Raw genomic sequence first — 13,818 nt, forward strand, 5'->3', positions numbered from 1 at the left:
TACATATATATGTGCTACCTTCACAATATTTGCGATCTTGAAAGTTGTGTAAACTCTCTTTTGAATTGGGTTTGGAATCCTGATTAATGGAGAAAATGAAATGTGTATTATGCGTAAGAGGTGTTACTTTCGCATCTTAAGATCTCAAAATAAAGCTCTACTCATTTTACGAATTCCCTAAATCGACAGCTATGCCATAAGTTAGAGCCCAGGTACATAAGTCCTAGTGGATGATGTTTACGGAAGTACCATGGCTGATAATTGTTATCCCAAAGAAAAAAGCGGACTTGGTCCCATGATGCATATAACGGATGATTCTGTAGCTATTATCTTTTTAAACAGTTCCTTTAAACAGCTGACGCACGTTTCGTGTTTTGATTCACTGTCAAACATCTTCAGTTTGGTCTATAATGTTACCATGAATCGTCTTACAAACAAACAACGCTTGCAAATCATTGAATTTTATTATAAAAATGTGTGCTCTTTTAAGCAAATTTATCGCGCGCTTCTTCCATTTTATGGTCAGTTGAATCGACCCACTGAAGCGGCTATTCGAGCTATTGTGACTAAATTTAGAACCAAATTTACATTACTGGACATCAAACCACCAACACGCTTACGTAGAGTGCGAACTGAAGAAAATATCGTAGTTGTATCGGCCAGTGTTAATGATGACCATCAATTACACTGCCCTGCATCGGTTTTGCGAATAAGATGGGACCTAGTGATCCCGAAGGGAATTTTCGCGCTAAGCACGAATCCGAGTTCAAAAATTTTCCATCACATCAGGTTTTCGAGAAAAAGGGGGTTGAAACCCCTAAAAATAGCGTATTTGGCCATTTTTCAAAAATTGTGGAGCAGAATCCTAACGTGCTACGATCTTCGTTATTGTCAGTAATTGAAGGTTGAACTTTGCTCTTTGAAATAAGCCCAAACCCAAATTGTTCGCAAGCACCCTTACGGTAGGGGGTGTATGTATGTAATGAAAAGTGCAGTGTTCCTAAGGTATTTAGTGTCGCTGATTACAAATCTGAAGTCAAACATTCCATTTAAAAAGAAATAAAAAAAATCTTGGGTGTAGATAAGTTCCTATGTTCATTTTTTTCCCTACCCCCGTAGACATAAGTACAACCCCTACTCTAAGGGTGTATGCGAACAATTTGGGTTTGGGCTTATTTCAAAGAGCAAAGTTCAACCTTCAATTACTGACAATAACGAAGATCGTAGCACGTCAGGGTTCTGCTCCACAATTTTTGAAAAATGGCCAAATACGCTATTTTTAGGGGTTTCAACCCCCTTTTTTTTGAAAACCTGACGTGATGGAAAATTTTTGAACTCGGATTCGTGCTCAGCGCGAAAATTCCCTTCGGGAACACTAGGTCACATCTTATTCGCATCAGAAAAATTGAAATTTGCAGGGCAGTGTTATCGATTCGTCGCCGTTCGCAGCAATTGTTACTCAACAACGTGGAAAATTTGCGAAAGGATTTAGGTGTGAAGCCCTTCAAAATACAACTGGTGCAAGAAATGAAGCCGAACGACCTACTGCAACGCAGAATTTTTGGTGAGTGGACTCCTGGAAAGTTGGCCGAAGATCCACTTTTTTATTGAAAAATTGTGTTCAGCGACGAAGCTCATTTTCGGATAAATGGGTACGTAAACTAACAGAATTGCCGATTTTGGAGTGAAGATCAGCCAGAAGAATTGCTAGAGCTACCAATGTATCCAGAAAAGGTCACAGTTTGGTGCGGTTTATGGGCTGGAGGTATCATTGGACCGTACTTCTTCAAAGATGCTGCGAATCGTAACGTAACTGTGAGTGGTGAGCGCTACCGTGAAGTGATATCCAACTTTGTTTTGCCCAAAATGCAAGAGCTTGGCTTGCATGACATGTGGTTTCAGCAAGGCGGTGCCAGATCGCGCGATATAACGCCTTTAGATTATTTTTTGTGGGGCTATGTTAAAGCTCATGTCTATTCAGACAAGTCTGCTTCAATTATGGCTTTGACAACATTAAAGCATGTATATGTGAGATAACGGCTGAAACATTGGAAAGAGTATGCCAAAATTGGACTAAACGGATGGACCATTTGAAGCGCAGTCGTGGTCAACATTTGCATGAAATAATCTTCAAACATTAAATTATATGGACTGTACTATCGATTTCAATAAAAATCATGCACTTTTCTGAATTTTAGGGGTGTTTTTTTGAAAAACTTTCCTATAGCTCTTAAAAAATCACCCTTTAGAAGATAACATCCATATGTACATTGCTTATTAGGAAAAATACATTGTAGGGTTTTGAGGCAATACAAGGCGTAGCTACTAAATATGTAATGAGACTTACTCTGCTATAGAAGAAGTACGCATATGCCTTGAATCCGTCCCGTTCCTTACATCAAATATTTGCATGCACGCAGCCTGTCCGCTCGCAACACTATGCTGCACTACAAGAAAATCGTGCTTGGCGACGTGAACGCCAGGGTGGGTAAGGAGGGAATTTTTGATCCCAACCTGTACAACGAAACATGGTAGTCTGCAGCACCAGATTCCAGAAGATACACCAAGGTACGTGGCTGATCGAAAAACACGAAATCAGATCAATCATGTTGTGATAGATGGAATACACGCTTCTAGTATTTTAGATGAACCCAACATCGACTCGGATCATTACCTTGTTGCAGCCAAACTGCGGACATGCCTCTGTGCAGCAAAAAAAGTACATCTGCCTACGCAAAGAATGTTCAACATCGAAAAGCTGCAATCACAACAGACAGCCAGAAGATTCGCCACTTGACTCTCACTTCTGCTCTCAGAGTGTACTGCCCAAAAAACTGGCATGCACGATCAATGGAGCAACATTTCTCGTTCTCTACGTACCGCCGCCGAAGAAGAAATCGGATTCCGGCGATCCCGAAAAAACAGTTGGTACGACGAGAAATGTTATGTTGCCGAAAAAAGGAAAGATTCTGCCTATAGAGCCATGCTGCGATTGGGTGCAACGCGAGCCATGTGGGATCGGGACCGAGAGCTAAGAAAGAAAGAGAGAAGTATTATCCGAAAGAAAAAACGAAAGGCCGAAATACATGAGTGGGAGGAGCTTGAGACGCTGGCCAGTAGGAACAACGTCCGAAAATTCTACCAGAAAGTTCGGCGGCTTACAGACGATTTTAAGACCGGGCCGTTTTCCTTTAAGAGCAAAGACGGTGATCTGGGTACAGCATACAGAGCGTGGCTTGCATTATGGAGGAAACACTTCTCGAGCTTGTGGATCCGCAGGATTGTTTTTCCAGACGTTGGATAGAGGTGATGTACTTTTGACTAGCGTATCCTCGGAGCTTTCCACCCATCAACGACGTATGGGATTATCGACGCATCGATTAAGGTTGACTTTTATGTTTTTCACGTTTGTTTGTCTCATGAAAAACCTTCTCATAAAAACCATCTGTCATTCAAGCTAAGGCTTCAACATCTTTCCAGGTTGTAAGCCACAGTGAAGAAACCATACACTTTATCCCATTATCGTATCTGTGGCGGAAGGTCAAATCCTGCTTTAGAAGAGTTAAAGATCTGTACTCTTAAAATGGTTCATGCCTGTGAATAGTTCAATAAATAAGATTCCAAGGATTTCTTGGTTAAGTATTGTCATCTGGATAGATACAAATATTTTTATCTCAGCTCAAGTTGCTTTATACCAGAGAACGGCAAAGCTTACTTGTGCGAGCAGTACACTCTACATATGGTGCAAAGATTTTTAGAGGTGTGCTACGTAGCAGACCGTTATTCGGCTCTGAGCAAATTTGACAGAATCAGCTGATCGGCTGATATCAATTTGGTCACGAAGTGGGGGTTTTACGATAAAACTGAAATTGTGTTGGTGATATGAGAAAAAAATCAACCAATGACAACACTAAACTGCTTGGACGAGTGTGTGAATACGTATTAAAATATAGCGCAAATTTTGGTTGGTCATAAGATTGTGTTAGTGACATATGAAAAAAAATCAACACAGCCTTCACTTAAGTTACTTCGTTGCTATCTGAACAACTACTGATTGGACGATTATGTGAATAACATACCTGTGAAATGATCGTGCAAAATCTCCCAAGTAACTTGTTCAACCAAAATTCCCCTCACAATTTTTTTTCACCATCACTAAAGAGCAATTTTGGTAATCCATCCTTGGCCTAAACTCATACTATTTGTATCATATTGCTGGGGCCACTCTAACTATCCCATATGTTACAATATTCTATATGAAGAAAGAATAATGTGGGTAAGGGACTTGTTTTTATGATTTTCTATTGAAGCTTTAAATAGCAAATCAACTAAGGTAATGTTTTTTAATTAAAATCTTATTAATCTTACACAGTTTACCCTCGAATATATATCCGAGTCAAGGAATTCTCTGGGGAAGTAAAGGGTAATTTTTTAAGAGCTACAGGAAAGTTTTTCCAAAAAAACACCCCTAAAATTCAGAAAAGTGCATGATTTTTATTGAAATCGATAGTACAGTCCATATAATTTAATGTTTGAAGATTATTTCATCCAAATGTTGACCACGACTGCGCTTCAAATTGTCCATGCGCTTAGTCCAATTTTGGCATACTCTTCCCAATGTTTCAGCCGGTATCTCACATATAAATGCTTTAATGTTGTCTTCCAATGCATTAATTGAAGCAGGCTTGTCTGAATAGACATGAGCCTTAACATAGCCCCACAAAAAATAATCTAAAGGGGGTATATCGCACGATAAGGGTAGCCAATTGACAAGTCCCGAACGTGAAATAAAATATTCACCGAACTCGCCTCTCAACAAGTCCATTGTTACGCGTGCTGTGTGACATGTGGCACCGTCTTGCTGAAACCACATGTCATGCAAGTCAAGCTCTTGCATTTTGGGCAAAACAAAGTTGGATATCATTTCACGGTAGCGCTCACCATTCACAGTTACGTTACGATTCGCAGCATTTTTGAAGAAGTACGATCCAATGATACCTCCAGCCCATAAACCGCACCAAACTGTGACCTTTTCTGGATACATTGGTAGCTCTAGCAATTCTTCTGGCTGATCTTCACTCCAAAATCGACAATTCTGTTAGTTTACGTACCCATTGATCCAAAAATGAGCTTCGTCGCTGAACACAATTTTTCGATAAAAAAGTGGATCTTCGGCTAACTTTCCAAAAGCCCATTTTTATAATAAAATTCAATGATTTGCAAGCGTTGTTCGTTTGTAAGACGATTCATGGTTAAATTATAGACCAAACTGAAGATGTTTGACAGTAAAACAAAACTCGAAACGTGCGTCAGCTGTTTAAACCAACTGTTTAAAAAGATAATAGCTAAAAAATCACCCGTCAGATACCAGTCTGCCTTTTAAATCAAAATCTTGGAGGTAGGAAAAAAATAGCTAACCGAAGCAATTTCGAAAGAATATAAATATATAGCTGGAATTTAATTGAAATTACTTATGCCTGTTTAATGATTTGCATTATGTATTACGAACGAACTCCCATCATGAAATACTAGTTAGTGTTGCCACCAGCTTCAACTAGATTCGAATTAGTCATAGCGACTTTTTAAATCGAATTCGTGATTTTCATTTACATCGTTGTTCATTATTGAAAGAAAGTATTATTTTAAAAATATTATAGATAATTAAAAATAGCGGTAATTAAAATAGATTCCATTGCTGCCGCTATATTATTAGTAAAATAGGAAGCTAGCCAAAAGAGGTGTTTACAATGCTTGCAATCCTTTTAATCTAGATTAAAATTGAACAAATTTAATGTATTTAAAAATACTAGATGTCCTAGTCATAAATGGAGGCTTCGTAGTGAGTACACTGCGATTTCTGGCAGAGGTGGCTAAGAATTTCATTATTTATTTTCTATAAGAATATGTTGATAAACACCCAAAAGACATGTTAATTGAAACTTATCGCTTCAAGGGCGTACAATCGTTTAAGTATCTGGGTGGCAAAGCTCACTCTGAGCTGTAAAGCTGCCCCATGAGGATGACGATGTAAATAAATTAATTTCCATTACTTAATTTTAATAAGTATATACATATATATATATATATATAATTGGCGCGCACACCCTTTTTGGGTGTTTGGCCGAAGCTCCTCCTCCTATTTGTGGTGTACGTCTTGATGTTGTTCCATAAATGGAGGTACCTACAGTTTCAAGCCGACTCCGAACGGCAGATATTTTCATGAGGAGCTTTTTCATGGCAGAAATATACTCGCAGGTTTGCCTTTGCCTGCCGAGGGGCGACCGCTATTAGAAAAATGTTTTTTTTTTAATTTTGGTGTTTCACCGAGATTCGAACCTACGTTCTCTCTGTGAATTCCGGATGGTAATCACGCACCAACCCATTCGGCTACGGCGGCCGAGCATACGTACATATACGAAATTTATTCTAATTCTTTTAGTTTTATAAATATATGTAAATAATTAGGGTTATTTAATTCTGGCTCAACATTTTGATCACGCTCTGGTATTTACTGCCTGGTGTGGATGCTCTAGACTTGTTGCAAAAATAGCTTGAACGTTATGCATCATTCGCCAATAAATCATTTTCCTTACATTTTTGTTCACTTTAAATAATTTAATAGTAAGTTTTAATTATTTTTATTTATTATATTTTATGTCTGTTCCCGACAAAGTAAATGATTCGTATACATTTGTCCGAAAAGCTGTCCAAAATGTGTTTCATGCGCCTGTTTGGCCTGTTAGTCTATTTATTTTTCCGCATAATCGGGCCGAGAGAAGACTTTATTAGTAGGCAGTCGTACTTTGTCTAAGTAGCACTTGTTGGCAAGTGAGGTTCAGCTTAACAAAAATAATATGACTATTTTGAAAAAAATGATTTAAGTTTCTTTTAAAATTCGTAAAGTCATTTGCTAAAACAGGTTTCAAATCTTAGAACCATTGAAATTTCGCAGGCCCTCCGCAGGTTGTGAACTTGAAATGCAACATAACACCTTCAATTTATTATTTGTAATGCAATACTTGCCCATACTCACATTAAAGATATAAATAAATGAACTAAATGAAATAAGGTAGAAAAATATATCAACAAAGCTACAGATTTGTGATCATTTGGCATATTTTTTTTATTTTTTTCTTTTTTTTTTTTCTTTGTTATATGTGTTCTGGGGTTAAATTCTCAGCTCTGCACTCAACGGTAAACGCCTGAATGATATATAAAAATTTTGCACTTTAACAAAAGTTCAAACACATCGGATATTGTAGTTAACTCTGTAGACAATAACGTGTACAATCACTACCAATGAAGACGAAATCACTGAATTTGTCTGCCAAGGCGGAAGGAAGTCAACAATCCACTTAACCCAAAACGGCAAAATTCATTAAACTCATTAACGCTATTGCAAACTCCAACTAATCAAAAGCAACAACACAAACTAAGTTTATGCAGTTCAAATCATCGAACACCAAAGCATTACATCACTACCACCACCACACAGGCCGACTCGCAGACGGACAATCAGACAGAAGTTCGATGCTCGCTGAAACTCATACTCATCAACAGTTTGTATTCATCTGTTCAGTTTTGCCGTCTAAACGCTCTTTTGCTTTAGCATTGTGGGCAACCCATCGTAGAAATTCGCATTGCTGTTGTGTGGCAGGCATCTTCACACGTTTCTCAACAAAACTTGCCTCTTCAAATTATTTTATATGATGTTTATTCAACTGTCGGCGGTTTTTCCTTTTTCCTTTTCACTGCATTACAAAATACCTCAATTAAATCTCATGAAATATGCTGCACTTTATCATTATAATTAAATAAAGTTAATATTTTTATAACTGTTTGCAAGTGGCTGTAAAGTACTGTACATTTCGTAATATTTGTAAACAGCCCTCGACGTTGGTTGCGGTTAAAATATCATATTTGATTTGTAAAAAAATGCACTACCCAAATATTATAAATTTGATAAGTTATGGAATGAAAATAATAAAAATCTATGAAAAATGTATTGACTTTCCAAGATTGTCAGCGAAACGTAAATTTTGAATCGCAATACTTGTATTATTTCATACGAAGAGTTTTTAAGCGAAGGTTTGCAATCGCACTAGCAAAAGCTTCATGTAATATATTTGTGAAGAAGTGTGCGAAATTGTAGTTTACCTTTTAATTAAGATTTGAAATTTTATAGCAAATTAGTGGAATGGCGCTATACTTTTATTTCAGAGCCGGAAAATGAAAACGAGCAAAAAAAAATGTTCTTAGGAATGTAATTGCAAATAAAATAATAGTGCATCATTGCAAGCCATTCCCAAAGTGCTACAAGATCACATCATTTGCTTCTCCCGAAAAGTAAAAATTTGGTTAAGCGCTCTGTTTAAAATAAAAATGGGATCCTAAGGTACTTATAGTACTTCTACTATTTTCTGTTTTGAAAGAAAACGTCGCAAGAACCAAATTCCGGTGAGTACGGTGCTTGAGGCGAGGGTGCGGAACGTGTGTACAAAAAAAAAAAATTATAATTTCTTATTTATCACAGTGGAAAGTCGGTCAAAGTCTTTTTATGGACTCATTCGATGCTTCTTTCTCTTTGCAATGCTTTTGGGGATGATAATCAATGCTTTTGGAGATAAGAATCAAAAGCGTTCTTCTATTTAGTTATTGGAAATCCATAGATTTCTCTTACCGGTCAAATGGGTTATACTGCCTCGTCCATTGTGTCCATTGTCACATCAAGAACTTCTTAGGCAGTGCTGCCCGTCTTCGTGGCACTAAGTAGACTTCTATGATACCTCCACTCAGGTTCATAGCTATTAATACAAGTTTCATATCAACTTAGACTTGCCATAAATTCTGTGACAAATTTAAAAATGTATACGGCGAAAGCAAATTCGCAGAAAAAAGTACCGTGCTTTGTTCGCATGCATTGCCTACTCATAAATTATACCCAGTTTCATGGCAAATTTCGCTTCTTTTTATAACAATGGAGTGGCGAGCTAAGGAAAATCGCGTTGCAGTGATTGCATTTCAAAAGTGCAAGTGAAATTTACTGAAAAACTTAATATATCGAATATGGTTGTTTACCGCATGATTAATCATTTTTCCCAAAAGTCTAGCTGTCTAAAATGGCAGACATAAAAAGATGTGGTCGTCCTCACGTGGTTCGAACCAGTGCAGCCATAAAAGCCGTTCGAAAAAGAACTCGCAGAAATCCCCTTAGAAAACAGAAAATCATGTCCAGGGAAATGAATGTATAGACCAGATCCATGTCAAGACTAATTAGAGATGATCTCCACATGAAAACCTTTCGTCGCTCAACTGGTTATCTTTTGACAAAGCGCTTGAAGAAAATTCTTCTTCGGTGGCACGCGGTCAACAGCCATGTAAATTTTCTTTTTACATATGAGAAAATCAAGAAATTTTTAATAATCAAAACGACTGTCTATGCTTAAACTTCCAAGGGTTCAGCGTGATCACCACGAAGCCTCCATAATGGGATGGCGATAGTGTCTTGTAAAGGCGTTACATCTCTTCATTTCTGCGAGAAGTGGGGTTAAGACCGGGGCAAAAGTGGTCCATAAGAATGTCTTACAAGGCATGATGAAGCAGTGGAGCAGTACTATCCTCAATGGAAAGCATTGGATCTTTCCGCAAGATTCCGCCCAGGCGCATATGTTAAAAGCCACCCAGAAGTGGCTAAAAAACAATATTCCTGGGTTCATAGCCGCAGAAGATTGGTCGTCTGGAAGTCCAGATTTGAATGCATTGAACTACGATTTGTGTCAAATTTGGAACATGGCCTATCGAAGATTTCACAGAAATTTGGAGAGCCTTACACAATCTCTGGTTCGAACAGCGATGTCAATATCTATGAAATCTGTGCGGCTACAATAGCTGAATGGTCTAATCGTTTCAAGACTTGTATAATAGTAAATGGTGATCTTTTCGAATGAAAATTTAATTTGTTTTAATAATAATGTAATTCAATAAAACTAACTTCATTAAAAGGTATTATAATTTCCTATCTATAACGGACTTAGTACAGAACTTATGGTAGAACTAAGTACATACATAGTTTTAATCTTACTCCCAATAAGATTCAAAAGCTCGCGAGAGCTCTCGACGCGCCGTTTGTGTGATAGCATTTAGCGCTGACCTCTGACAAAATAAGTTGTTCCCAGAAAATGGGGAAAATGCTGGTAGGTGATACTCTAACCGTTTTTGTGAATTGCTTATTTTTCAAAGTTGCACCATCCACAATAAGTTTTTAAATTTTTTCGACAATGTCTGACGACGCCACCTCAATCGGTGGCCTGAATGCTGGTCGTCTTTAATTGGCTTTCAACCCTGATTGAATTGACTTTCCCACTCATTATTTTTCCTGAGCAAGAGTCTCCGTAAATATATAGCTTCTTTTCGTAAGCCGCTCTGCGGTGTTTCTTGCCTTGTTCCCAATAGATCCCACAAACAGCACGAAACTTAATTTTCGCCATAGCTAAAGTTGTTGATTCAGGAAAATCTCAAAGAGTACTCCAACTAATGCTAATTAATATGATCTCGCTTTGTAGTTTGTCACCACTTACAAAATCGTTCATCGGCGAATTATTTACCACAACTGGTTTAATGCAATTTGCTATTGCAAATTCTATTATATAATAAATTAAAAAGAGCACAGAAAAATGGTACCAAGAATTTGTGCATGTAGAAAAATTGCAAAATGGAGAGAAGACACAAATAATTTACACGCATGCTTTGTGTGTTCGAGCGCAGGGCAATGTAGAAAAATAATATAAAATAAATAAATAATGTACATATTTTTAGAAGGATATAAAAAGATTTGAGCAAGGGTTGTTCACAAGCTACGCGAGTCTAATAAGGTAAGCGGCAGCAAAGTACAACTGCGATTCGTAGCATTTCTTTTTTTAAGTTCATTACGCCGCCGCCGCCGCCGCCGACAAAACGGCAGCGGTGAATACTCTGGTCTGTTTTTGGTCTATATCTTCGGTCGATTGCCGATGCTCTTAGCGCTGCTGCAGCGCTGCGTCTTCAGCTTGCCAGACAGCGAGCCAAGTCAGCAATCGTTCGTTATTTATATGCATAAATTATTTATGCCGCATTAGGAGTATGAAAATAAATAAAATAAATTCTACAGGGCAAACTAAAGCCGATTAGATTGTTGCATGGCAGCAGCAGAGGCACAAACAGCACAATGATGCCATAAAATTGTATACAAATAATAAAACAGAAACTTTAATTTAATACCGGGTGATGGGAGATATACATACCTACATTTATTAATGCATGAGATGGATCTTATTCAATAACAAACACACAATTGCGAACGCACTCGCATTAAGAAGCAGCGATATGCGACTTTAGATAAGTATGCGCTGTCAGCTACGCAGTTTAAAAAAAAATGTCTTCGCAATTTTTTGTGGATTGGTCAGATAATAGAATATTCATACTTATACCAGTCAAAAACATTAAAATGGTCTGAGGAAAACTGGTTTGAAGACGAAAAATTAGCGAGCGATGTTGCCAAAAAATTTTAACAAATTCGCCTACATGTAAGATATATTCAACTCAGCCAAGTGTCTTATGTACAGTCTGTCTATTGGAAGCGTGAGCAGCGAAGTTAAAACTAAGAGTTCTGTTAAAAAAATTAAATTCAGGCGTATTCTCTTCGCCATACGCGGTGGATCATTTGTTAGTTTAGTGAGAAATTTAGAAAACGAGCGCTGTTTTAACCAAATGAGTTCCGCGTATGAAAACAATTGGGAGCAGTGTTCCAATGGACACACCCTAAAAGCTGAAAAATGTTACATACATCTGCTGCAAACTATTTGAAAAAGTCGAAGATGTTCAGAAATAAATGCGTGCAATGGTATACCGAAGCTAAAAAAGCTGATGACGTCCCGGGGCGAGGCTCAAAAACAAAACAAAAAAATAACTCTTCAAATCACGATCAGAAGATCATTGATCTGTGAGGGTAACAGAGCCCAATGTATCGTTGAGTGAAGCTGAAACAGCTGAAGTGGTGTTAGTGTATCTAAACACACGATTCGAGGACGTTTACGTGCAGAAGAGCTCAAGTTCCGGACATTGAAAAAACCATTGCTCTCATTATCACATATTAAAAAAGAACTTGCATGGGATAAGGCAAATTCAGAACGAAATTGGAAACAATTTTATATTCATGAATTTTCCCTTTGGGCAAATAGTTGCATACGTTCGCCCTCGTGCACTGCTCACAATCAACAACTTCAACGAATTGTTAAGTATCCGGCTTAGGATCATGTTTGGAGCTGCTTCTCCGAAAAAGCATTTGGCGTATTAATTGTATTTACCGCCAATTCGAATGCAGGTTGAGTGAATTGAAGGACCAATAGCATTATTACCGCAAGCTGCGAAGATATTTGGAAGAGCTAGCGAAGCTTGGATTTTACAGAACACAACGATCCCAAGCATCGAAGCCGAAGAGATTAAAATGTTGGATCGGCCTTCACAGTTGATTGATGCCAAACCTATTAAAAATGTTTGAGGAATAGTTAAGTAAACACTAGAAAGGAAAGCCAATATGGACGGTCAAACAGTTATCAAGCCGAATTTTGCTGATTTATAGCAGATTTCGTAAAAATTTACATAAAAATGAACACAAAGTATGACTCGAAGATGTCCATACAATGCAGTTTGCTTGAATCGAATTGGTCAAACATAATTGCGGTATAATTCGAGCAAGAAACTTGCAGTTCTCTTAACATTTGCTTCGAAAAACTTGATCAGAAGACACTCAAGTGGAGATTACAGCAATGGAAGCTCCAAATACTGTTTGCAAAGAGGGCAGTTTAATGCATTTAAAGGATTCCATCATCGATTGTATATTTCGGCAACTCTTTTATCGCCCGGTATATTGATTTGGTCAGCAAAAAGTATTCCCAAAAACAAAGACTATAAACTCTATTTCGAGAATTGGTTTTCGTCGGTAAGCCTTCGTATCTTCCTAAAGAAATGGTTATATTTGCAACAGGTACTGTGCGTAAAACTTTAATAAGGAAATTGTCATTGCATTGCATTGCTTTCGGATAATGCGGATATGCAAGATCGGCTTTAACAACCACGCTGTTAGTTCTGCCTTTTCCAAATTGGATGAAGAAACAAAGCGAGGACAAAACGGAGTACCTCCTGTCATAAAACAAGCAGTCGGCGCACTCGCGTATCGGTACCCATGTCACTGTTGATAGTTATGTTTTCAAGGAACCAGCATTAACACCAATAACAATGTCAACATTGAAATCCAATGTAGAATCTCTTCTGCCAACAAGTGCTAATTTAAACTTAGTCGCTTGGAGTGTTTGATAGAAAGATACTGCGGAAGATTTTTAGACCGTTGCACGGTAGTGACGGCGAGTATCACAGGTGATGGAACAGTCACCTGCATGAGCTTTACGGCGACATAGACATAGCACAGCGACATAGACATGTCATCCGAATAGATACAAACGCTCCGGCCCTGAAAGTATTTGATGCGGTACCAGTTGGAGGTAGCAAAGGAAGAGGAAGACGTTCTTTATGTTTGAAAGATCAGGTGGAAAGAGAACTTGGCTTCAATTAATGTGTGCAACTGTCGTCAATAAGCACGGGAAAGAAGCGCCTGCCGCACTTTGTTGAATGCAGTCGCCTCGCCAATCAAGAAAAAGAAGAAGGGATTGCTTTCAAATGCTGAACTAAAAGAAAGGGGAAAAAGATCTTTTGACATGAGATGTGAAACGAATTATAATCTTGCGTGTATATTTGAAATGGTTTGACAAATGTATAGACCATAGA

The sequence above is a fragment of the Anastrepha ludens genome, chromosome 4 (assembly GCF_028408465.1).
Source record: "Anastrepha ludens isolate Willacy chromosome 4, idAnaLude1.1, whole genome shotgun sequence".
NCBI classification, from domain to species: Eukaryota; Metazoa; Arthropoda; class Insecta; order Diptera; family Tephritidae; genus Anastrepha; species Anastrepha ludens.